Source organism: Pinus tabuliformis, chromosome 8 (assembly GCF_031772625.1).
Source record: "Pinus tabuliformis cultivar Carrire ecotype Pingquan chromosome 8, CPIR1, whole genome shotgun sequence".
Lineage (NCBI taxonomy): Eukaryota > Viridiplantae > Streptophyta > Pinopsida > Pinales > Pinaceae > Pinus > Pinus tabuliformis.
The window spans coordinates 318,102,120-318,127,959 of NC_142294.1; the positions used below are offsets into that span (position 1 = coordinate 318,102,120).

Sequence of the window (25,840 nt, forward strand, 5' to 3'; positions counted from 1 at the left end):
TAAGCATTTTAGTGGCAAGACAAAATTTGGTAAAGCAGCAACTTTCCTTCTTTGTTTTTAGAGTAGTCTTTAAATCTTGCATCCACATATAGTTCTTGCATTAGGATAGATTTGCATCTCTTTTTAGGCATATATAGTTTTATTAGTTTTTGTGAGTGTAGAGTCTGAAAAGAAAAGAAAAATTTGTTTATATTAGAAGTACCTCTGAACCTCATAGAAATTGCTCTTCATCGAAAACAAAAAGTGCATGTGCATGTAGCTAAGTTTTATTAATTTCTTTTGCGTCCATAAAAACACCACAAGTTTCATCACCATTACCTTGTGACTTAAAGAACAGCCTAATAAAATCAAGAACTAAATTAAAATCCACTAGAACTTTTGGTTTTAGTCAGTTACACCAACAAGTTTAGGATTTTAGGGCCTTGGATTAGGCGAGTGGAGAGTTAACTCTCCAAGGCCACATAAAACGTCAAACATAAGAGTCTGATTAACGAGAGTAAATCCAATAGTGTTAGGAAGACCAGGAAAGCTCCGGATCTGGGAGTTAAGCACGAGGGTCTGTGAAGACAGGGAAGAGAGATACCCCCTCTCCTACTTGTCCAAACTTACCTCACGACTGTTCCGCCTGGCTTCTGTGACGAGTTGGTACCCATAGTTGCCTCTCTTAGGGATCTGCATAGGTGGCTGCGGAGGGGAAACCCGTGGCACCTGAGGTCGACGTTGCATCACTCTCGACAGTACTACTGGAGGGCACCCTTGCGAAGCTTGGGGGCTTGCACCGACGCAGGCTGTTGTTAGGAGGTCAGCGTAACTTCCTCTAATACCTTTGCTAATAGGACTGGGCCCTCATCATCCCAGACTATCTTCGGAAGGCCCTTTGATTCACTTTCTCTTATTTTGGTGTCCGGTCCTAATCACCCGGAGCGGAAATACGTGGAAGTTGTTTGACTGGCTGTATCTTTAGGGACTTTATAGTGTGTGCTCTGTGCTCCTAGTTGGCCTAGCTTTTAATTTTTTGAGTCTTTAGTTAGATCATAACATAAATTCAAAGTGGCTGACCGATCTCCAAGACGGTCTCGAAGACTTCGTGGTCTCTCGCCACCTAGTTTAGAGCCTTCTCCTAGAAGGCGCAGAGGAAATACTACCAGTGGGGTCCGTCCCACGCCGGTTGACGCATCAGGGATTGATCCTCCTCTCGGGGACATTAGTGGCCAAGCAAGCCCTGGCACTTCTGAGCAAGAGAGGGACACTCCAGTCCTTTCTCGAGTTCGCTTTGAAGTGGAGAATAACGTAGAGGTAGAAGAATTCTCAGAGTCGTTAGGGGCTCCAAATTCTCCACTACCATCTAGTTATCCAGACATATTGCAATACGTTGGGCCTCCGTTACATAGACCATCGAGTCCAGGTTACGCTACGCGCTTACCATTTATGATCACTACTGGAAGCATGGCTTCTACGAGTGCTGCAACTATGCAAACCCCAACATCGGTGCAAGGGGGAGGAACCATTTCCATCCCCTCCGCTTCCTTGTTCGGATCTTTTTCTAGCACATCTTTAATAGGGTCTACCTCCATTCCGTCCACGAGTGGAAATGCCCAAACCAATGCTTTTGGTACTGGTTCCTTCCTTTTTGGCACCCAATCACAGGGTATTCCATCGGTTCCGTTTAGTGCCGCTACGTCCATGATGGGCGGATCGGCTTCATTCCAGGGTTTTCCTTTCGGAAGTGGTCATATACCACATTCCAACCCGACGGTAGGATCTATGCCTTTTTCTTCAGTAGGACAAAGCAGCAATCCTTTCCAAGGTTGGAATAACCCTGGGGTTAGTAGTGCGGGAACTGGGAATCCATTTACTAGCCAACAAGGGAGTAGGTTGTACTCCACGGTTAGCATGTTTCAAAGTATCCCTCCCCTTGCTTCGGCTTGGAACCCATATCAGGGGTTATCAACTCCTTACCATTCTTTAGGGGGAAACTTTGCGGGCTATGGAGGTTATACGGCAGGAGTTGGTCAAACTCCAAATTTTGCTGGACCACAAGGCTTGCCTTTTGGTTCAACCGGTTCTACTGGTCACTTCGGGCAGCCTGGTGCCTCCCAAATCCCAGGACAATCTTTTCAGAACTTTGGGAGTTCCGCCCAGTCTGGGTGGAATCCCCTAGGTCCTCCTAGGCTTCCATTTCTGGCAACGTTAAACTTGCCAGATCTCACTAAGCTAACAAATGATCCTATCAGATGCAATCCGGCCTAGCCTCCGGTCCCAACCAAACTCCCTTCGAATATACCGAAATTCGAAGGGAAGAGTGGTGAAGATCTGGGCGATCATGTAACCACATTCCATTTGTGGTGCTCATCCAACTCCCTCATCGAGGATTCGATTAGGTTGAGACTCTTTCAGCGCACCTTGACTGGTAATGCGGCTAAATGGTATATAGAGTTGCCAGGGGGTAGCTTTACATCGTTCGCTGACTTAGCCAATATCTTCTTAAATCACTTCCAGTTGCCTGTCCGCTATGATGTCAGAACTGAACTTCTGGCCACCTTTCGTCAGGATAAGGCAACCCACATTTCTGATCACATTCAGGAATGGAGACGGAGAAAGAGGCTCATCAAAGCTGAAATCCCTCCGGAGTACCGTCTAGAGTGGTTTTTGAAGTCTTTGCAACCTGAGATCTCCAAGGATGTCTCCATGTCTGGGGTCTATTCTGAGGAGAAAGCCATTTTCAGGGCCCAGCAATTGGAATTGATCTACTCTCAGTCTGGGATCCTACAAAAGTACTTGCCAGATGCTCTTGGATCTAAGGTTGATTTAGCTAAGCCAAAGCCGGGTCCGCACGCAGATGGTATCATTGGGTCAGTAGACACATCTGCAGTGAACTTGTTGAATCAATTGCAGCAGTTGTCATTACAAACTGCTTCTAACAACCAAGTCACATTGTCTAATCCTCCCGCTTCCCAAACTTCTTCAATTAACACCGTCCAATCCGATAACCCCAAAGGAAATCAAAATTCCAATGGGAAAAAGAAAGGACGTGCTAAGAAGAAGAACTCGGATGGGAAGCCCGATGCAAATAAATCCGGCAACAATGCTGGTGGTGGTAAAGGTGAGTCGAGAAAGAAAGTTAAGTTTCCTTGCAAGTTATGCAGTGGGGACCATTTAACTCATCTTTGCCCTAGAATTGAAGACGCTCAGCGCTTGTTAGGACAGCAAGGGACTTCTAGTTCACAAGCTGTGTTAACTAACCCGTTTCCCCAAGGGCAGCAACTTCTTGCTGGCGCGAATTCGAATCCTGGGACCTCCTCAGGGGGCAACCAGGAAGGGGAAAAAGCATCAAATGTTTTTATGATGGGTTCAAATGTCCATGTGACTACTCGGTCACGTGATTATGGTGAAGCCGAAACATCTAAGGATAAAACTATTCCCGGAGGTAATGACCTTCATATTGAGCGGCCCCCTGTTGAGACTATACCTAGGATACCGAAAGGTTCCGCCAAACGCGCGACGATTAACCCTAATGCTAGGGCCGCCCAAAATTACTCCATTGTGGAGGATTTGGCTCAAAGCCCATGTGCTATGTCCGCTTTGGAAGTTCTCCAGTCGTGTCCGTCTCAGAGAAGTGCTTTACTCTCCGCCATTGGAGCAGTCGATCCAGCTAACTCTTTAGTGCTCTATTTTGACATGTCAAATGTCAAAAAGAGACTCCCTCATCATATGGATTTTCAGATAAAGTCTACATACCAGAAAATCAATATTTTTCGCACCGTTATAGATGAAGGAGCTTCCACATGTGTCATGTCCATGTCATGTTGGATGGCTATTGGTTCACCTTCGACTGTTCCTTCACCAACCGTCTTGACTGCATTTGATGGTCATTCTCACAAGCCGCATGGGATTGTCCCGGCCTTTCCTATATGTGTTGGAGGGAAGGTCGTTAATATCGAAGTTGAAGTCGTAGATGCTAACCTAGACTATAATCTCCTATTAGGAAGGAACTGGGTGTATGAGATGGAAGCCGTCGTGTCGACTCTGTTTCATGTCATTTGCTTTCCTCATGAGGGGAAAATCGTTAAGGTTGATCAATTGGACTATTCCCCAATCGATCCTCAAGCAAGCTCCGACTCTACTGTTCCTTTGGTGGATAACCCTCGCCCGCCGACTGAGAATTTAGGAGTAGGGATGTATTCCTCATTGATGGGTACGTTTGATCTTCCCTCTCCTTTTGCAAGAATCAATGCTATTTCATCATCGAAGGAGTCTCCTCGAGAAGAGTTCTTCCGAACTCATTATTTTTCCGACCCTTGGACCTTGCCTTCACCTACGACCACATTAGTTGAAGGACAAGTTAATGGAATGGCGTTTCCTATATCTGCAGCTGAGCTTAGATATCAGTCTATCATAGACTCTGCAGATAACCATTCTACTCCTTTTTCCGAAGAAGAGTTAGATGGTCATGTGGCCCCGGCTTGGAGCTTTGATTCTACCTCTGCCTTGGACTGCTTAGATTCGGTTCTACCTTCTGAAGAAGCAATCCTCGAAGTAATGATGGGTATAGATCGACCTTGGGAAGACTTACACCATCGTTCGTACTTTATTCCTCCTTTGCAGGAAGTGGAATCTAGGTTTTCCGAGCTCTGTACTAGTGATGTTGATATGGTGTCGAACCCTTTGGCTCCAGCACACATTCGCGCCGAAGGTAATATGTCGGTAATTTCAAAAACGATACCCATCAACATCTCTAGGGATCCTAACATCATCGAGAATATCTTCATCGGAATTGAGTGCTCCCCTGAAGAAATTCAAATTTACACCGACCTATTCAAGGAATATCGCGATGTGTTTGCTTGGTCTTATGAGGAAATGCCCGTCATTGATCCTTCTATAGTCCAACATGAGATCAAGACGTACGAAAACGCAAAATCGATTCGTCAAAGGCTTCGACCGGTTAACCCTAGGAAAGCAGCGGCTATCAAAGCTGAGGTTGAGAAGCTGCTAAGGGTGGGTTTTATATACCCTGTTCCTCTTACGGATTGGGTTTCTAATCCAGTCCCTGTGGACAAAAAGCAAGGAACAATCCGAGTATGCATCGATTTTAGGGATCTAAACACGGCTTGTCCGAAAGACAATTACCCCACGCCATTCATTGATCAGATTATCGACGAGTGTGCGGGTAATGAATTTTTTTCCTTCATGGATGGTTTTTCGGGTTATAATCAAATCTCTATCCGTCCTGAAGACCAACATAAGACAACCTTCATATGTCCCTGGGGTACCTTTGCATATCGAAAGATGCCTTTTGGTCTTAAAAATGCTGGAGCCACTTTTCAGCGGGCCATGTCATACGCTTTCCATGACATCAAACATGTCATCGAGGCATACTTAGATGATATCGCTGCTCGTTCTCGAAAGAGAACTGATCATCCTAGTCATCTTCGATTAGTCTTTGAGCGATGTCGTTTCTATAAAATCCGGTTGAATCCCAATAAATGCGTTTTCGCGGTTACATCCGGTCGGCTGTTAGGGTTTATTGTGTCCAATGAAGGGATTCGGGTTGGTCCCTTCAAGGTTGAGGCAATAGTTCAGTTACCTCCCCCGTCCTCAATTCGTCAACTTCAAAGTCTTCAAGGGAAGGCTAATTTCTTAAGACGGTTTATAGCAAACTATGCCGAGATCACTAAAGGGTTCATGCGTTTGCTATGAAAAGGAGTTCCATTTGTGTGGGACGACTTTGCGCAGCGGTCGTTTGATGCTTTGAAAAAGGCATTAGTCTCTGCCCCGCTTTTGAGTCCACCGGATTATGGTAGAGACTTCCTTTTATATCTCGCTGTAGCAGAATCTACCATTGGTATGGTTCTAGTTCAGGAGGACGATGCTCTTGTTGAGCACGTGATTTATTATTTGAGCCGAGGCTTAATAGGTCCTGAACTCCACTATTCTCCGGTTGAGAAATTGGCCTTGGCAGCCGTCCATGCTGTCCAGAGGCTCCGTCATTATATTTTGCTATGCAAAACTTTTGTCTTAGCGGCGGTCAATCCATTTCAATTTGTCCTCAGTAGGCGAGTGATTGGGGGCAAATATAATAAATGGATAGTCATTCTACAAGAATTCGATCTCGAGTTCTTGTCCGCCAAGTCTAAGAAATCTATGGTCTTCGCGGAGCTAATTTCTGAGCTTCCTTGTGGAGAAGATATTGTTTATGAGGAAAGTTTACCCGACAAACATATATTCCTCATCTCTTCACAAGACCCTTGGTATGGAGATATCATTGTTTATCTCCAGACTTCGAAGTTTCCCTCTACTTTCTCCAAGGATGAACGTCGCAAGTTACGTCACCTGGCTAAAAACTATGTTATCATTGGTGACACATTATACCATCGAGGGGTTGATTCAATTCTTCGACGTTGTTTAACCTTAGAGGAAGCAGAGTCTGTTCTTAATGATTTCCACAGTGGAGCTTGTGGTGGTCATCTATCAGGGCTTGCTACAGCCCAGCGCATCTTACGTGTCGGCTACTTTTGGCCTTCACTCTTTAAGGACTGTGTGGAAGCGGTCAAACACTGTCACCCGTGCCAAGTCTTTACTCGCAAGATGCGTGCACATCCAGCTCCCCTTTTTCCCGTTGTCACCGTCGGTCCCTTCACTAAGTGGGGTATTGATTTTACGACTTGTAATCTGCCTTCAGCGGCGAATCACAAGTATATTATCGTGGCTGTAGACTACTTCACGAAGTGGGCTGAAGCCATGCCTACTTATAAGAACGATAGTGACACGGCAGCTTTGTTTCTTTTCAATCAGGTTATCTCAAGATTCGGTATCCCAAGGGACATTGTCACTGACCATGGCAGTCATTTCCAAAATCAGCTAATGTCCGAATTGGCTCTTAAATTAGGTTTCCGTCAGGAGCATTCGTCCCCTTATTATCCTCAGGCCAATGGACAGGTCGAGTCGGTCAATAAAACTCTTAAGACGATACTCCAACGGACAATCGATAAAAATCGGTCCAATTGGCACATTATGTTGTATTCGGCACTTTGGGCATACCGAACCTCCGTCAAAACGGCTACTGGTTTTACTCCTTTTCAGTTGGTTTACGGGATGGAATCTATCTTTTCGGTTCAATGTGAAATCCCATCTCTAAAGTTGGCTGTTGAGCTTCTTCCTAAGACTTCGAGTCTCGAGGAGTGCCTAGTTCACTTGGAACATCTCGATGAGCAGCGTCGAGATGCCGCCACGATGAATGAGGCCCATAAGAAAAGGGTCAAAACGCAGTATGATAAGTTTGTCCGTCCTCGAGTCTTTTCTGAAGGTGACCTTGTCTTGGTCTATGACCAAGATAAGGACGCCTTGGGGGCAGGCAAATTCAAGCCTATGTGGTACGGTCCTTTCATTATCAAACGAGTTTTAGAAAAAGGATCGTATGAGTTAATTGATTTCGAAGGAAACAAGCTGGCGGAGCCCCGAAATGGGCTCTACCTAAAGAAGTACTTTGCTTAGTTCAGGCTGGGCGATGACTTCTTTGTATTTTATGTATATATTTATACATATATTGTCGAGCGTTTTCTGATATCAGTGCTTTTTGGTCTGCTGTGGCAGGTGCTGATGGATGATTTGGTCTATTTTGGGTTCGCCGATGGTGCTAGTCGGCACACTCGGAATCTTGCTTCTGCAGCTTGGGTACTTTATTACCCAACTGGTCAGTTGATGATATCGAGAGGCGTGTGTATCAGTCCTGCTTCAAACAATATGGCCGAGTATACAACTGTTATCAATTTGTTATCCGAGGCAATCTCTTATGGGATCAACTCACTGGTAGTATATCTTGATTCTCAATTGATAGTGTCTCAGTTAAATAACATTTATCGGGTTAGAGATCCATTATTATATCGCCAATATTTAAGAGTGAGGTTGTTGCAAAGATCATTTATTTACATTAATTATTTGCACATTCCAAGATCTCAAAATTGGTTAGCTGATTCTATCGCTAATCAAGCATTAGACTGGCATATCAATCATTCATCATCATAAAATCATGCATCAAAAAGTCAAACTGTATATATATATATATATATATATATATATATATATATATATATATATATATATATATATATATATATATCGCAAAGCGTCTCGAGTGTACATATGTGTGTCCAAAAATATACAAAATTGGGACTCAAATGCCCATAATCATGTCAGGCATATCTAACGCCTCGGCTCTGGATGAGCAGCTAAATATGTAACTATAGCATTGGCCACGCGCCGAAAGACGTGAATCCAGTCATGTGGCATCCCAACCACATGACGCTACATATCTGGAGGAAGGTCCTCTATCTCGGCCATCGGTACTCGGCAGCTCAGTCTCGCCAAGTGTCGCTGGACGTTGTTTAAGGTCCGTTCTGTATCCGCAGCCGCCTCTTCGGCTCCTCGGCCACACCGTCCATGCCGCGGGAATCCATCTAGTCGTACAGGCCCAATGTCTGGAACATGATCATCATATTAGTCATTTGAATCTCATCAAAAAATATTTTTCAAAGTTCATCATTATATTTGAAAAATCCAAAAAAATTATAAAAATCAAAAATCTTACCTATCTCGCCCCATGCTGCATCCGGTGGTAACGCTAGATCAGGATCTCCTCGGAAATCCAGCCCAGCATAGGGGTAGTCATCTACGGCGATGATCTGCTACTCCCACCAGGCAAAAAAGTCATCGTCGAATGCATTCCTTGGGACTTCCCCACCCCCCAGACGTTTCATCAAGTCAGCCCACCGGCCCATGCGTGGATCACGTGGACTACTGATGGAAACTGCTACCCTGGGGCGGAGTGCGGGAACCTTCTCGAAGAAGAAAGTGCACAAGATGGTTCCGAACCCAAAGTTCTTGGTCTGTCCCCTCCTGATAGAAGTGAGTTGTTCCTTCATGTTGGCAAGGAGAGGAGTGCACCAGTCAAACACTATAGTGAGACAGTCCACTGCCATGCTTATGTTTACCCGTGACGCCTGATGTAGTGAGGATGATCCGTTCACTCGAGCTATGGTGAACAAGATTATCCTGAGTGACAAACTCGCCACATGTGGGATAGAGATCTGGCTCCCGACCTTCCGGTGACCCGGGCAGTAAATCTGTACATAGTCATCTACACTGAGGCTATTCCGTGTCCTGCCCCGGGAGTGCACTACCTCTCCCCTTCGGGAAAGGCCCGTGATAAAATATATATCTTCCACTTCTACCCTGAGTGGCATCTGATCAATGATGAATGCTTCCTCATCGACATCCCAATAATCAATGAGTCTCTCGAGCAAACGCGTGTTTGCTTTCATATTTGGCAATTTGAAGAATTTTAGCAACCCGCATCCCCGTAGGGCATCCAATGCCTCATCATTGTTCATAACTTCATTATCCACGGCTGAGTGCTCTCTTTCACGCCATGTGATAGTCATCCTGGAAGAAAAAATCATTTTCATCCGTTAGTTTTGTTTAAAAAATTAGTTCGTTGCGCACACGCGGGTTCATATATACACAGTCGCGTGTAGGGCCGTCGTATACGCGAGTTCAATATTGCCAACCCGCGTGTACGCCGCGAAGGAATTTTTTGCAAAAATCCAACGGTAAAACATCAATTAAACTTCCTAAAAACTATCACAATTAATTGCAAGACAAGTTTAGTGCTTACCTGGAAGTTTTCGGCAAGTTTGAACGGTTGAATAAGTCACAGGGAGGTTTGCTCCTTTTGCTCCACAATTTTTGCTCTCCAAGTCAAACGGTGGAAATGGTAAGTCCAAAATTTCTTTTTATAAGTTTTGAAAATGCAAAATTTTCTCAAAATTTTATTTTGTTTGGTTTCATGTCACTTTTAACTTGGGAGCTTGGAATGTCGAGATTGGGTTGTTTTTCAGGACATTTTGGACATTTTTCGACGGTTCGAGACGGTTCCATGACTGCTGACCCGTCATGGCAGGTATCGTGTTCTCACTGGCATATAGGTTAGGGACACCATTTTTTCCATTGCATTATGCATACTAGCCTCCATTTGACCAATACATCTGCCATAGGGTCGACCCCATCGTGTTATGGTTCGTAAGCCATTTTCACTCGTCGATTCTTTAAATCATGACACGATGGTAGAGCCATCCCTTTACATGGGCATCGTAGTTAGCACCTCACTGACATTTGTTGCCCATGCTGCTTTGTTTTGAGTAGGCTCGGGAGTCCTTTGTAGTCTCGCCATGACTTATGTGTTGAAGACTCATTCCTCTTTGCTTCTTCGCTTCGTTCTGGCCTTATACCTTAGAGGCTCCTATGTGTGTTGAGTTGTACTTCTGCATTGCATGTTAACCATTTGCACCTTTTGGCCTAGAGCCTGCTTCACTTGGACTCGTGTTTAAGCCAACTTTTGACCATGACGTCTGCAAAATCAACCTTGCATACCTTTGACTTCTGCAGCTTGACATACCCACATCCGTGGAAGGAACATACCTCTGAGTGTCACTGACCAGTTTTCACCTCCCTGCATTGAGCATAGGAACGTTCCTTTCCCAGGAACTAGATCATCTGTTTCACCGACACTCGTTCTTTCCAATGTACCATAGCATTCTTTTATTCTTTTTCCAGCTTATCAGAAAAAGACAAAAAAATTAAATATTCCAAAAAGAGCGGAAACAGGGACATTATTTCCATTTATTGTTGGCAGCTAGAGTCAGTCGTGTCGCCCTTGAACAAAGCACTCAAAACAAAGTCTCCTCCGCATGGGTGGGATTTAGTTTGACTTAGGTATGCCATAACCTTGTTATCGAGTCAGTTCTCCCCCGATTGGTTATCTCTTCCAATCATATGGAGGGTTCGTTCGTGCCTCCTGCATGACGAACTTATACAGATTCATCATATGCTGCCACATAGTCACATTGAGTCGTGCTTTTGTTCAAGGGAAGTTAGCCTGAGTCGGCCTTTCTGCGGCGTCTCTTGACTCATTTTTCAGTCGGCCATCCCTGGTTTTCAGTGTCATGTCTATCATCACATCAGTTATATTGGTCCTTTACTCGTGCCGGTTTGAGAAGTTCCCCATTGACTTCTTGCTGGCGGGTCTTGTCCTTATCGATGACGACACCTTGCTCTGAGGACAGGCCTAGAACCGCACCCTGGCCCTATTTTCATTATTGATAGGTCACCTTGTGCTCAGCATCGATCAGTATCATGGGTCTTTGACTGAGTGGTTTCCCTTGTGTTCGACATCAGCATACATTATCACACATTGGGATTCGTGCAGTACCTTGGTTTCCATTTGACCCTATTGATGGATACCTCGCCTCTGTGTCAGCTTTCATTATTGGTTGGTCCGGAGGGTTTCTGCCGTGCGCTAGCCACATCTTGTGTACGGTGGAAACGTACTTCGGTTGGGTTACTACATCTTTTTCGTCCGATTCCTTCCACATTATTGGCCTACGGGTTACACTCGCGCTAGATTGATGAAGGATGCCTTAATGCCTTCCTTCTAGCGGATCTTTCCCTATCGACTCCAACTCATTGCTCTGGGGCAAAGATCTAGAGTCCATTTGGCAGTACCTTGGGTTTTGCAGTCATTAGTGGCAGATTCCTCGCTATCGACAGTGGGAAACCATCATTGTCTCCTGATCGATAGATTCTTACAGGTGTTCGACTTCAGCTCATCTATTCGCACTTGTTAGATTGTACTGGGTACCTTGACGCTCATTATCATTATCGGTGAGTAGTCTCGCGTTTGTTAACGGTATACATCAATGACCGGTAATCAAATGATTTCTCACATGGTCGACTTCAGATCATTTATTCCCATGGTGTAGAAATGTACCACGGCGATCGGTGAAGACCTCAGGTTGTATCAGCATTCATTGGTTCACTTGACAGTTGCTCCTGTTGTTGCTAGTTGATACCACTCCACCTTATATGTTGCAGTCAGTCATGGCGACATTTTATATGCTGGCACCTGAGTTTGCAGTGTAGTACCATCCTATTCCATCATGTTCAGTTGGTACCTTTTGGGATCAGTCTTTGATTTCAGTGATCCATTGCATCTTTCAGCATCATTGACAGTCTTATATGTGATATTCAGACATGTACTTGCTCCTTATGATCAGATGATCCATTATGTATCTTCCAGTCATTTATACTTGTACACTTAGTGGATCCGCTTGTACTTGATATGCAGACATGCTTTACTTTTTCTGAGCATGGGTATGCCTGCCTCAGACAGTGTTTCTTTCTGATCTCCTTTTGGTGGCTTGGCAGGTTGAATTCTGGTGCAGTCCTCCTCGGGTTTTCGACAGAGTTCCTTTCCATGTACTTACATAATATATTTCGGCCATCATGTTCCCCTTCTGACCTCATATATTAGGGGGCATCTGTTATAGCTCCAAATCTCACTCTTATGGTTTGTGATGCTGCACTCATGGCCTAGGGCAACCCCTCCTTCCAGACCTGGTCCTAAAATTTAAAAAACAGTGTTTTATTCCCTATACGTGACATTGCCCTGAGTTAAACGCGTGTACACGTGGGTCTGTGTATACCCAACCCGTGTGTATGTATTAAAACACTTAAAAAAATATATAATTCCTTATTTTCGGGTGGAGATCGCGGGTTTTACCTGCTGGATCACCTGTTAGTGCCCGTGGCCCAACTGTTCCCAACCAACTCCTAACTAAAAAACTACTTTGGAGATGGTATAAAAAGACATCAAAGGGAAGGCCTAAGGGAGAGAGAAAAGAGAGCAAGATTATTATGCTGAGATTTTCCCCTTAGACCAGGTCTGAAGTCCTTGGTGTTTTCTGCACTTCCCCCATTTTGCATAGGAAACCCTTGTTTCCATGTGTATTGGTGATCATTCATCCTTGATATCATCATTGAGTAAGACTTGGAAGGAGCTCTTGTTGGAGGCTTGAGGCTGGAACGAATCCGGGAGGAAGCTTTGCTTGGAGCCTGCTGAAGGTGTTCAGGTGATATCTTTCCGTTATATGTACTTTATTTTCCTTTATATATAAAGAAACACGTCTTTGTTCCCGAAACAATCTTTCTTTATGCTTATGAGATTCTTGTTTTGAATTCTTATGCAAGTGGTTACTTAAAGATTTTTATAACTAACTTTATAGCATAAAGATGGTTTATACATAAGTATTTGTACATGTACTGTTGTGTTCTTTGATTTGTTTGTCTTGCAGGTCAAAGGAAGAAGAAGGGAACTCTAAGAAGGGTTTGGACCCTAAAGGCCTTCTCAAACGTAGGACCTTAGGTACGTACCCTTAACATTAGAATTTGCTTAAAAAGATAATGGTTGTGTGTGTGTTTCTTTGAATAAGCAATTTTCAGTCTAGTAGAGTCTTAGCCCAAAGGACCCTTGGGTACTTTCCCTTCAACCAGTCTGTAAGTTTATAAAGCAAACAGGTATAGACAAGCAAAAAAGCTATTCTCTCCCCAGTATGGTCGCCATTTTGTTATCGGGAAATCTAGTGTCTATGCAGAGCTGCTAGTCCCACTAAGACAGGTAGCTATCTTAGAAACAAACATATTAAAGTTACTTTCATTTTCCTTTATGAGAAGTAGATAGGAGAGGATCAAAGAATACCAACCTCGATCTTTCGCTTGGTTCTTTGCTTGTTCCTTCTCCTCACCGACAGGTCTTTGTCGCTTCTCCCTTGACCACTCCGCTTCAAAGAGTACCTATAAAGTCAAAGTAACATAATACCTTTAAAGTGCAGAGATCTACAGTCATAAGCAATATACGACCAGATATATATTGACCACACAAATTCATATATTATCAGACATACAAGAATGTGGAGGAAAACTTGAATAGCTTTATTGATATAAAGATTAGAAGAGAGGATTACAACCCATCGATCTGACCCAGCATCATCCTCCCAGCATGAAACCCTTCTTCACTTCATGAAAAGCTTAGATCACCCAACACTATGATATTCCACCAAGAAACCAACAGTACTTCCTTACAAGATACAAAATCCAACCTCTGGATCTATGGGATGAGGGATCCATATATAGATGATTGTAGGTAGGTGAGTCAGCTTCTGGGATTTTGATTAGTGTCTTCTCTCTGATAGTTCTTAATTCCACTTGGAGATTGATGATCTCTTACTCATCCCTGGGTGAATTCAGAGAGGCAAGTGTCATAGGAGAAGTTTCTGCAAGATTCCATGATCATCCACCTCGCAAACTGTCTCTGCCATTTGTCCATTCTCGCCCATCGCACCCTACAAAAGGGTTTTCCAGTATGCATCGCACCTTTTACACTGGGCAGGTGAGATGCATCACACCCATAGCACTGAGCAACCTGTATGGTCTAGTTTTGACCAGTTCTGAGCAGTTTTCTGTGGAGAACTTCTGGGAGATGATGTAATCATCTGACCTTGTTCCTTTAGGGCATGAAACAACACTTTTAGGGACTTAGGAGCCCTTGGTTTATGGACATATATGATTGGGGTTGCAGTGCCCAAAAATGTCTATAACACTATTGATGAAGTAGCATGTGCCTACATCGCTTGGGGTGGCAGGGCATGTCTCCAAATGAACCTGGGTTGAATGTTGCTATGTTGACTCCTGAAGAAGTAGCACATTCCGACATAGCTCAGGGTAGGGAGGCATGTATCCAAATGAATCCAAGCAGGATGTTGCTACGTCGAATGTGAAGGAGGTGCCTTCTAAAGCGGGGTGGAAGGGCACATCTCTAAAGGGAACCGCTCCTAATGCCTCTCCTGATATAAAGACTCATGGATTCTGGGTGAGCTACATATCTAGGCCACAACAGAGATATACCAATTGATCTATACATGTTTTTCAAATTTGTAACAAAGGTGGCCATGGGTGTGTTGGCATTATGATACAAGTGTTGTCCTTGATGGCAACTCACTCAGAAGCAGGTACAAGTGATGGCAACTTAATCAGAGGACATATCTTAGTACAGCAGGACAAGAAAGAGATATACGCAGGTTCATTAAGGAAAATCGGCGTATACACGCAGGTTGGCTTCAGTAAAAGCGCGTACATGTGAAAATGTACCTTTGGTCCGTGGCGGTTAGTCCTTGGAAGTTGTGCCTATGGTTTTGGGCCATGGTGTCTCGACGGGCGTGTCGATCCCTAGTTTTGAAGTTGATGGTATTGTGTTACTATGGTTTTGGACCGTGGTATTGTGAAGGGCCTAAGGCTATATAAGGAGAATATCATTAGGCAAAGGAGGATGCAATGTGTGTCTGATGAAGTGAGAAGATCTGGTATTGCTGGTTATCTGTTCGGGACGCTTGGCAAGGGTCGGATCTGACAGCGAAGGTATAAGTAATTATTTCTAGATCTGCACGCGGGTTGCCTATGGAGAAAGTGCGTATACACGCGGTTTTGGTATAGCGAAGTAACGTATGCATAATAAGATTTGATATTTTAGGTTTCTGTTGATTCTGGTGGTTGTTACAGAGTTCTGGGCTCTGGTTTGTGTTCTGTGTTCTTGATGACAGGGTTTCAGTGATTCAGTATTGGGTGATTTAGAGAATTATGATGCAAGTATAAGTTGATGATTGTATTGCAGTAGGTTTTGTTTTGTACTCATGGATCCAGTCTGAAAATTGATGAAACGTGGTCCCTGTAGGAAAGAAGGTTGTAGCCTTTTGTAGGGTCAGCACCTACGTACTAGTAAATGGATCGACTAGTACAAGAGCTGAGGGGGTTGTAGCTCCCTTCCAGAAGTAGTTGGAAAATGAGATAGGGTTGTAGCCCTCTGCAAGTTGTAGCCTGTGTGATGGTAAAGGACTGCACCAGTACATTGTAAAAGAAGTTTCATATTAAAGAAGAAAGAGACGAATTTCAGCAGGTGGTTTTCACCCAGATTGGGTTTCCACCTTATAACATGGTGTTCATGTGTGTGGCTTTTATGTGATGATCTGTTATGTTATACTGCACCTGTTTACTGTCAATGTGGTTAATAATGTTCTGATGCATTTACTGAAGATAAGCTAACTGAATCATAAGATTTCTGGATATACGCTAGTTGCTTTAGACACAGTAGCGTGTACACGCAGGTTCACTTAACTGAAGTAGCGTATATGTTTCTGAGCATGAAATTTGAAAAGTATTATTGATCAGATAATACTGATTCACCCCCCCCCCCTCTCAGTATTATTTCCAACAATTGGTATCAGAGCCAGGTCCTTCAGAGGAAGCTTGATCGCTTGAAGGAAGAGATCCATCAGAATGGATAATCCAGAAAGAGAGGCACACATCAGGCCACCAGTCTTTGACAGGAACAATTTTACCCACTGTAAGATGAGAACCACTGCATATCTACAATCTCTTGGAGCAGAAGTTTGGGGAATCGTAGAAGGAGGATACAAATTCCCATCAGCAACTCCTACAGATCCAGCAGAGAAAAAGCAATATGAGCTCAATGCCAAAGCTGTTACTATCCTATTGAGTAGTTTGACACAATCAGAATTTATGAAGATCATGCATTTCAAATCAGCTAAGGAAATATGGGACAAAATCGTTACAAGCTATGAAGGAGATGATCAGGTCAAAATAGCAAAGCTTCAAACTCTCAGAATCCGGTATGAAACTCTTAAGATGCATAGTAATGAAAGCATAGCTAATTATTTCCTGTGTATGGATGAGATTGTAAATTTTATGAGGGATCTGGGTGAAGAATTTGAGGAAGTTGTCTTAGTTGAAAAGGTTTTGAGATCTCTGTCTGCTAAATTTGATTCTAAAGTATCTGCCATAGAAGAAAAGGAGAATGTGCAGAAAATCACCATGTCACAGCTTCACGGGATCTTAACTGCTTTTGAAATGCGACAAGAGGTACCATCAGAAGCCGCATTCGAAGCGTCAGAGGAAGAAGATGAGGTAAATTTTGTCAAGAATCTTGAACGGGGAACTGGACGGTTCAAAGGTAAGCTACCTTTCAAATGTTTTCTATGTGGTAGAGTTGGTCACTATGTTGCTAGATGCCCTCATAACAAAGGAAAGATGTCTGAAGAAGATGGTAGAAGCTATTATACCCATATTAAAGGTTCATTCAATGATAGTGAAGATATTAGAAGTCTCATGGCACATGAAAAGAAGAATGCTTCAACCAATAATAGTGAAGATATTAGAAGTCTCATGGCACATGAACAGAAGAATGCAGAAACTGAAGAAGTTACCAAATTAAATGAACAATTGGAGACAGAAACCAGGGTAAGAGAGCAATTGCAGGATATAGTAAAGGAGCAGAGCATAACAATTCAGAGACTTGAATCAAAGATCCTCTCTCTAAAAGAAGATCTTAAAAAATTAAGAGAACAGAACAGAGAAACTCTTGAAGATCAAGAACATGAAGTGATCAAACTAAAGCGACAAGTGGAAGAAGGAAGAAAAGCTGAAGAAGACCTAAGGAATCAGTATCTGGAAAAGGAAGAACAACATCAAGTTGAGGTAAATATCTTGAAAGGTAAACTAGAAGAAAAGGATAAGCTTTTACAATTTCAAGATAGTACTAAAGTCTTGGATGATATTCTTAATAGTCAAAGGTCTCCTGCTATCAAAACTGGTCTTGGTTTTCATGAATAATGTTGAATGTTATGTATGTCATAATCTTGGACATGTTGCAGCCAAATGTAGAAGTAGAATGGTTCAAGACCATTACAAAAGATCATCGCATCCCAGGTATTTCAGAGGATATTGCTTTGCCTGCAATGAATATGGACACAAAGCAATTGATGGCAATAGAAGGAATGTGAAATATGTAAGATGTTATACATGCAACAAATATGGGCATAAAGCAAGGGAGTGCAGGAGCAGATTTCAAAATTCAAAACAAGAGGACCATACATCATCACAGTTCCAGGAATTGAAGAAGACAGAATTAGAGACAGAAAGGTGTGGCATAACTCAATCAGCTAACATAACAGACACTGGGGAATCTGAAAGTGATGAATTTCAGTATTCCATCTTGCATACGCTGATATAATGAAGACAAGTCGCGTATATACGCGAGTTACAGGCTGCAAAGTCGCGTATATGTAGAAAGGGTAGTAGAACAGACCCAGGAAATGGTTCAGTCATGGGTGGCTCAGGCTCAGGGGGAGCATAAATGGTAGAAGAACAGACTCAGGAAATGGTTCAGTCATGGTTGGCTCACACTCAGGGGGAGCATATACTTCAAATAATTCATTGTTGGCATTATGGTTTGCTGATAAAACTAAATGATACATCTTGTTGTTTGATCAAAGGAATGGTATTGCAGGCTTATGCATATGGTACAGATCATATATGATAAATGATAGTTATTGCTGGTCTTAGAACCTACATCTGCTCAGGGGGAGCATGGATGGATTGATACAACTTGGCATATACAAAGGGGAGCCAAATCAGAAACTTCAGCATGTACTCAGGGGGAGTATGGACAGCAGAAGGTATACCAAAGAAGAGAATATCTTGGTCCGCCCTTTGCCCTTGATGTCAAAGGGGGAGAGTGACTTGGTGTGGTGGCTGCCATCAAGTCCAAAGGGGGAGATTGTTGGCATTATGATACAAGTGTTGTCCTTGATGGCAAATCACTCAGAAGCAGGTACAAGTGATGGCAACTTAATCAGAGGACAGATCTTAGTACAGCAGGACAAGAAAGAGATATACGTAGGTTCATTAAGGAAAATCGGCGTATACACGCAGGTTGGCTTCAGTAAAAGCGCGTACATGTGAAAACGTACCTTTGGTCCGTGGCGGTTAGTCCTTGGAAGTTGTACCTATGGTTTTGGGCCATGGTGTCTCGACGGGTGTGTCGATCCCTAGTTTTGAAGTTGATGGTATTGTGTTACTATGGTTTTGGACCGTGGTATTGTGAAGGGCCTAAGGCTATATAAGGAGAAGATCATTAGGCAAAGGAGGATGCAATGTGTGTCTGATGAAGTGAGAAGATCTGGTATTGCTGGTTATCTGTTCGGGACGCTTGGCAAGGGTCAGATCTAACAGCGAAGGTATAAGTAATTATTTCTAGATCTGCACGCGGGTTGCCTTTGGAGAAAGTGCGTATACACGCGGTTTTGGTATAGCGAAGTAGCGTATGCATAATAAGATTTGATATTTCAGGTTGCTGTTGATTCTGGTGGTTGTTGCGGAGTTCTGGGCTCTGGTTTGTGTTCTGTGTTCTTGATGACAGGGTTTCAGTGATTTAGTATTGGGTGATTTAGAGAATTATGATGCAAGTATAAGTTGATGATTGTATTGCAGCAGGTTTTGTTTTGTACTCATGGATCCAGTCTGAAAATTGATGAAACGTGGTCCCTGTAGGAAAGAAGGTTGTAGCCTTCTGTAGGGTCAGCACCTACGTACTAGTAAATGGATCGGCTAGTACAAGAGCTGAGGGGGTTGTAGCTCCCTTCCAGAAGTAGTTGGAAAACGAGAGAGGGTTGTAGCCCTCTGCAGGTTGTAGCCTGCGTGCTGGTAAAGGACTGCACCAGTACATTGTAAAAGAAGTTTCTTATTAAAGAAGAAAGAGATGAATTGCAGCAGGTGGTTTTCACCCACATTGGATTTCCACCTTATATCATGGTGTTCATGTGTGTGGCTTTTATGTGATGATCTGTTATGTTATACTGCACCTGTTTACTGTCAATGTGGTTAATAATGTTCTGATGCATTTACTGAAGATAAGCTAACTGAATCATAAGATTTCTGGATATACGCTAGTTGCTTTAGACATAGTAGCGTGTACACGCAGGTTCACTTAACTGAAGTAGCGTATATGTTTCTGAGCATAAAATTTGAAAAGTATTATTGATCAGATAATACTGATTCAACCCCCCCCCCCTCTCAGTATTATTTCCAACAATTGGTATCAGAGCCAGGTCCTTCAGAGGAAGCTTGATCGCTTGAAGGAAAAGATCCATCAGAATGGCTAATCCAGAAAGAGAGGCACACATCAGGCCACCAGTCTTTGACAGGAACAATTTTACCAACTGGAAGATAAGAACCACTGCATATCTACAATCTCTTGGAGCAGAAGTTTGGGGAATCGTAGAAGGAGGATACAAATTCCCATCAGCAACTCCTACAAATCCAGCAGAGAAAAAGCAATATGAGCTCAATGCCAAAGCTGTTACTGTCCTATTGAGTAGTTTGACACAATCAGAATTTATGAAGATCATGCATTTCAAATCAGCTAAGGAAATATGGGACAAAATCGTTACAAGCTACGAAGGAGATGATCAGGTAAAAAGAGCAAAGCTTCAAACTCTCAGAATCCGGTATGAAACTCTTAAGATGCATAGTAATGAAAGCATAGCTAATTATTTCCTGCGTATGGATGAGATTGTAAATTGTATGAGGGATCTGGGTGAAGAATTTGAGGAAGTTGTCTTAGTTGAAAAGGTTTTGAGATCTCTGTCTGCTAAATTTGATTCTAAAGTATCTTCCATAGAAGAAAAGGAGAATGTGCAGAAAATCACCATGTCATAGCTTCACGGGATCTTAACTGCTTTTGAAATGCGACAAGAGGTACCATCAGAAGCCGCATTCGAAGCGTCAGAGGAAGAAGATGAGGTAAATTTTGTCAAGAATCTTGAACGAGGAACTGGACGGTTCAAAGGTAAGCTACCTTTCAAATTTTTTCTATGTGGTAGAGTTGGTCACTATGCTGCTAGATGCCCTCATAACAAAGGAAAGATGTCTGAAGAAGATGGTAGAAGCTATTATACCCATATTAAAGGTTCATTCAATGATAGTGAAGATATTAGAAGTCTCATGGCACATGAAAAGAAGAATGCTTCATCCAATAATAGTGAAGATATTAGAAGTCTCATGGCACATGAACAGAAGAATGCAGAAACTGAAGAAGTTACCAAATTAAATGAACAATTGGAGACAGAAACCAGGGTAAGAGAGCAATTGCAGGATATAGCAAAGGAGCAGAGCATAACAATTCAGAGACTTGAATCAAAGATCCTCTCTCTAAAAGAAGATCTTAAAAAATTAAGAGAACAGAACAGAGAAACTCTTGAAGATCAAGAACATGAAGTGATCAAACTAAAGCGACAAGTGGAAGAAGGAAGAAAATCTGAAGAAGACCTAAGGAATCAGTATCTGGAAAAGGAAGAACAACATCAAGTTGAGGTAAATATCTTGAAAGGTAAACTAGAAGAAAAAGATAAGCTTTTACGATTTCAAGATAGTACTAAAGTCTTGGATGATATTCTTAATAGTCAAAGGTCTCCTGCTATCAAAACTGGTCTTGGTTTTCATGAATAATGTTGAATGTTATGTATGTCATAATCTTGGACATGTTGCAGCCAAATGTAGAAGTAGAATGGTTCAAGACCATTACAAAAGATCATCGCATCCCAGGTATTTCAGAGGATATTGCTTTGCCTGCAATGAATATGGACACAAAGCAATTGATTGCAATAGAAGGAATGTGAAATATGTAAGATGTTATACATGCAACAAATATGGGCATAAAGCAAGGGAATGCAGGAGCAGATTTCAAAATTCAAAACAAGAGGACCATACATCATCACAGTTCCAGGAATTGAAGAAGACAGAATTAGAGACAGAAAGGTGTGGCATAACTCAATCAGCTGACATAACAGACACTGGGGAATCTGAAAGTGATGAATTTCAGTATTCCATCTTGCATACGTTGATATAATGAAGACAAGTCGCGTATATACGCGAGTTACAGGCTACAAAGTCGCGTATATGTAGAAAGGGCAGTAGAATAGACCCAGGAAATGGTTCAGTCATGGGTGGCTCAGGCTCAGGGGGAGCATAAATGGTAGCAGAACAGACTCAGGAAATGGTTCAGTCATGGTTGGCTCACGCTCAGTGGGAGCATATACTTCAAATAATTCATTGTTGGCATTATGGTTTGCTGATAAAACTAAATGATACATCTTGTTGTTTGATCAAAGGAATGGTATTGCAGGCTTATGCGTATGGTACAAATCATATATGATAAATGATAGTTATTGCTGGTCTTAGAACCTGCATCTGCTCAGGGGGAGCATGGATGGATTGATACAACTTGGCATATACAAAGGGGAGCCAAATCAGAAACTTCAGCATGTACTAAGGGGGAGTATGGACAGCAGAAGGTATACCAAAGAAGAGAATATCTTGGTCCGCCCTTTGCCCTTGATGTCAAAGGGGGAGAGTGACTTGGTGTGGTGGTTGCCATCAAGTCCAAAGGGGGAGATTGTTGGCATTATGATACAAGTGTTGTCCTTGATGGCAACTCACTCAGAAGCAGGTACAAGTGATGGCAACTTAATCAGAGGACAAATCTTAGTACAGCAGGACAAGAAAGAGATATACGCAGGTTCATTAAGGAAAATCGGCGTATACACACAGGTTGGCTTCAGTAAAAGCGCGTACATGTGAAAACGTACCTTTGGTCCGTGGCGGTTAGTCCTTGGAAGTTGTGCCTATGGTTTTGGGCCATGGTGTCTCGACGGGCGTGTCGATCCCTAGTTTTGAAGTTGATGGTATTGTGTTACTATGGTTTTGGACCGTGGTATTGTGAAGGGCATAAGGCTATATAAGGAGAAGATCATTAGGCAAAGGAGGATGCAATGTGTGTCTGATGAAGTGAGAAGATCTGGTATTGCTGGTTATCTGTTCGGGACGCTTGGCAAGGGTCGGATCTGACAGCGAAGGTATAAGTAATTATTTCTAGATCTGCACGCGGGTTGCCTTTGGAGAAAGTGCGTATACACGCGGTTTTGGTATAGCGAAGTAGCGTATGCATAATAAGATTTGATATTTCAGGTTGCTGTTGATTCTGGTGGTTGTTGCAGAGTTCTGGGCTCTGGTTTGTGTTCTGTGTTCTTGATGACAGGGTTTCAGTGATTCAGTATTGGGTGATTTAGAGAATTATGATGCAAGTATAAGTTGATGATTGTATTGCAGCAGTGTTTGTTTTGTACTCATGGATCCAGTCTGAAAATTGATGAAACATGGTCCCTGTAGGAAAGAAGGTTGTAGCCTTCTGTAGGGCCAGCACCTATGTACTAGTAAATGGATCGGCTAGTACAAGAGCTGAGGGGGTTGTAGCTCCCTTCCAGAAGTAGTTGGAAAACGAGAGAGGGTTGTAGCCCTCTGCAGGTTGTAGCCTGCGTGCTGGTAAAGGACTGCACCAGTACATTGTAAAAGAAGTTTCTTATTAAAGAAGAAAGAGACGAATTGCAGCAGGTGGTTTTCACCCACATTGGGTTTCCACCTTATATCATGGTGTTCATGTGTGTGGCTTTTATGTGATGATCTATTCTGTTATACTGCACCTGTTTATTATCAATGTGGTTAATAATGTTCTCATGCATTTACTGAAGATAAGCTAACTGAATCATAAGATTTCTGGATATACGCTAGTTGCTTTAGACACAGTAGCGTGTACACGCAGGTTCACTTAACTGAAGTAGCGTATATGTTTCTGAGCATGGAATTTGAAAAGTATTATTGATCAGATAATACTGATTCACCCCCCCCCCCCCCCTCTCAGTATTATTTCCAACAGGGTGTTGTAGATTTTCTAATAAGGCAAACGAACTCATACTAAAAAAGCAAGTAGATGGGCCTTAGCTATGCGTGTTTCTTCTGTGTGGTGGAAATATATTGAATAGTTGAGAGGAAGTAACCACCAAGACCTCCAAAATGTGATTAATAGACAAACATGTGTGGGAAACATGGGATGGCATGCAAAAGAAATAATGCTTAAGTAAATAAAATAAAACATTGTGGCAAACCTATAGCAGAAATAGGGATGATGCTAGTAGCAAAAATTTAGAGCATAAAAAAAATAAATTAGGACAGACCCCAAGGAGCGACTTTCTCTGATACCAATTGATTTGAAATTGATTAGAGACGAGGCTTGGATAATCTCACCTATCCAAGCCTCAACTCTCAGCTGGATCTTCCAAAATTCAACTCAGAACTAATGAATCAAACATAATCGCACAAAATAGGATAAAAGACTGTAATATTCACTTGTACTATCATGAGGCTTGATAGCCAATTAAAGAGATTTACAAATACATATTTAGAACTTGTCTCCTTTGTTGTCTGTTGCCAAACAAGAAAAATCTAAATACATATTTTAGATATTTTCTTTCTTGATATAAGTTGCCTAGCACTAGATGTTTCCTTCCTCATTAGATGTTACCATTATGAGGGAGGGAGCCTGGCTGCATGACAGACCCTTTGACTGATCTTAAATGGAAACAACTAAGACTGATGTAAATGACTAAGAATGTGATCAAATCATTCTTTGTAATAATTGAATGGATAAAAATAACATTTAAGGATACTTTTATGTAGAGCAAGTTTAATGGTATCACCTTGCCAAACAATGACTCTTCCTTCTCCACAAGGACCATTTGAACATTATCTTCCATTTGAACAATATCTTCATAGTTTCCTCCATCCTGACAAAGAAATGCAATGATACCAGCTTGCAAGGGAGAAAGGCTGGGGTTGAATGTTGCAGACTCAATATAAAATCCTGTACAAATGTCCCCTTTTGTGTCATCAGAGCGATTCTAGAAGGACACTTACTATATGGAGCATGTGACAAGTTTGCAGCTTTAAGAGCTGCTACCTTGAGTTGATGCAAATCTTCAGAGCCTGAAGGGTTGTGGATATCTTCCTCCTTTACATATCCATCACCGATATGCAAGTTCAATGCATCTTCCTTTACATCTCCATCATTACACTTAGGATTCAATTCAGGAGAATTCATAGACTGGAATGCCAAGCCATTAAAGTGAGTTTGAAAAACTGGTGGCGTGCTTTCCTCCAAATCATCTGGACCAAATCAGTGGGGAAGGAAATACAATAGAGACCAAGTCTCGACATGCTCATCAGCTATCAATATGTTAATCTCAGGCACACCCCACACTTCTTGCAGAAATTGCCTGCAATGTCCACATGGGGCTGTTGAAACCGCAATGAATCTAAGTTGGGCCTCTCCATGTTGCGCTGCATTGGCTACCAGAAATTGCTCAGCATGAACAGAATGATTCAGAGGAAGACCTTCAAATTCCAAATTTACTCCTTTGAAGATGCGTCCATTCGTTGGCTCTAAGGCCGGCACTTTGACACAAAATCTGGAGATGGGAACCCTTGCAAGAAGTTGAGTAGGCTTTACCAATGTAGCAAGATACTCCATTTCTAACAGACCTGCTTCTTTACACAAACGCTGAACCTCATCTGCTTCGATCACAAAAGGTGAGCTGCCTCCCATTTTTGACAAACCCTCAAAGTTTCAATAGCCTTTGTAGAGGGTTTGGATAATTTTAGATCTGAGCAGAACCTACAATATATGTCTGATATTAAAATTGTTCCCTTGCTAATTTATCAAAGAGAATTACCAGAAAGGTGCTTCCAGAAATGAAACCATTACCTCACAGGGGAAGCATAATGTTAGTACATACCTTGAAATAGGAGCCGACAACACAAAAATAACCCTCTCGATGTCCACATAAGAGTATTAAATTCAACATTACAACAGATAAAAACAGATCTACTGAAGAAATAGTGAAATTTTCCACAAAGACCCTAAAACACAGTGCAGCTCACTCTGCAGCAAGAAAAGATGAAAATATGATACCTTCTAATAAATCAAACCTTATTTATTGCACAAGATTTGCCAAAAGAAGAATAACTAAAATCTATATGTTGTGGATTCTATAAATGTTAAGAATAACATAAATCTCTCTAGGTGTCACCCATAACCCGGTAGTGTAGGAAGATAGAAGCAATAAAAAAGCCAGTCTTATCACGATCTCCGGCCTTTGGAGTTTTGGTGTTTGGAATAGATTTGCAAAGAGACCTACTAGTGTTCAAATTA

At 42.4% G+C, this 25,840-nt stretch overlaps 1 pseudogene; it reads right to left on the reverse strand.

Moving 5' to 3' along the window:
- Window positions 1-24,252: 24,252 nt before the first annotated feature.
- Window positions 24,253-25,234, reverse strand: LOC149235414 (cytidine deaminase 1 pseudogene; annotated as a pseudogene).
- Between the last annotated feature and the right edge of the window lie 606 nt (window positions 25,235-25,840).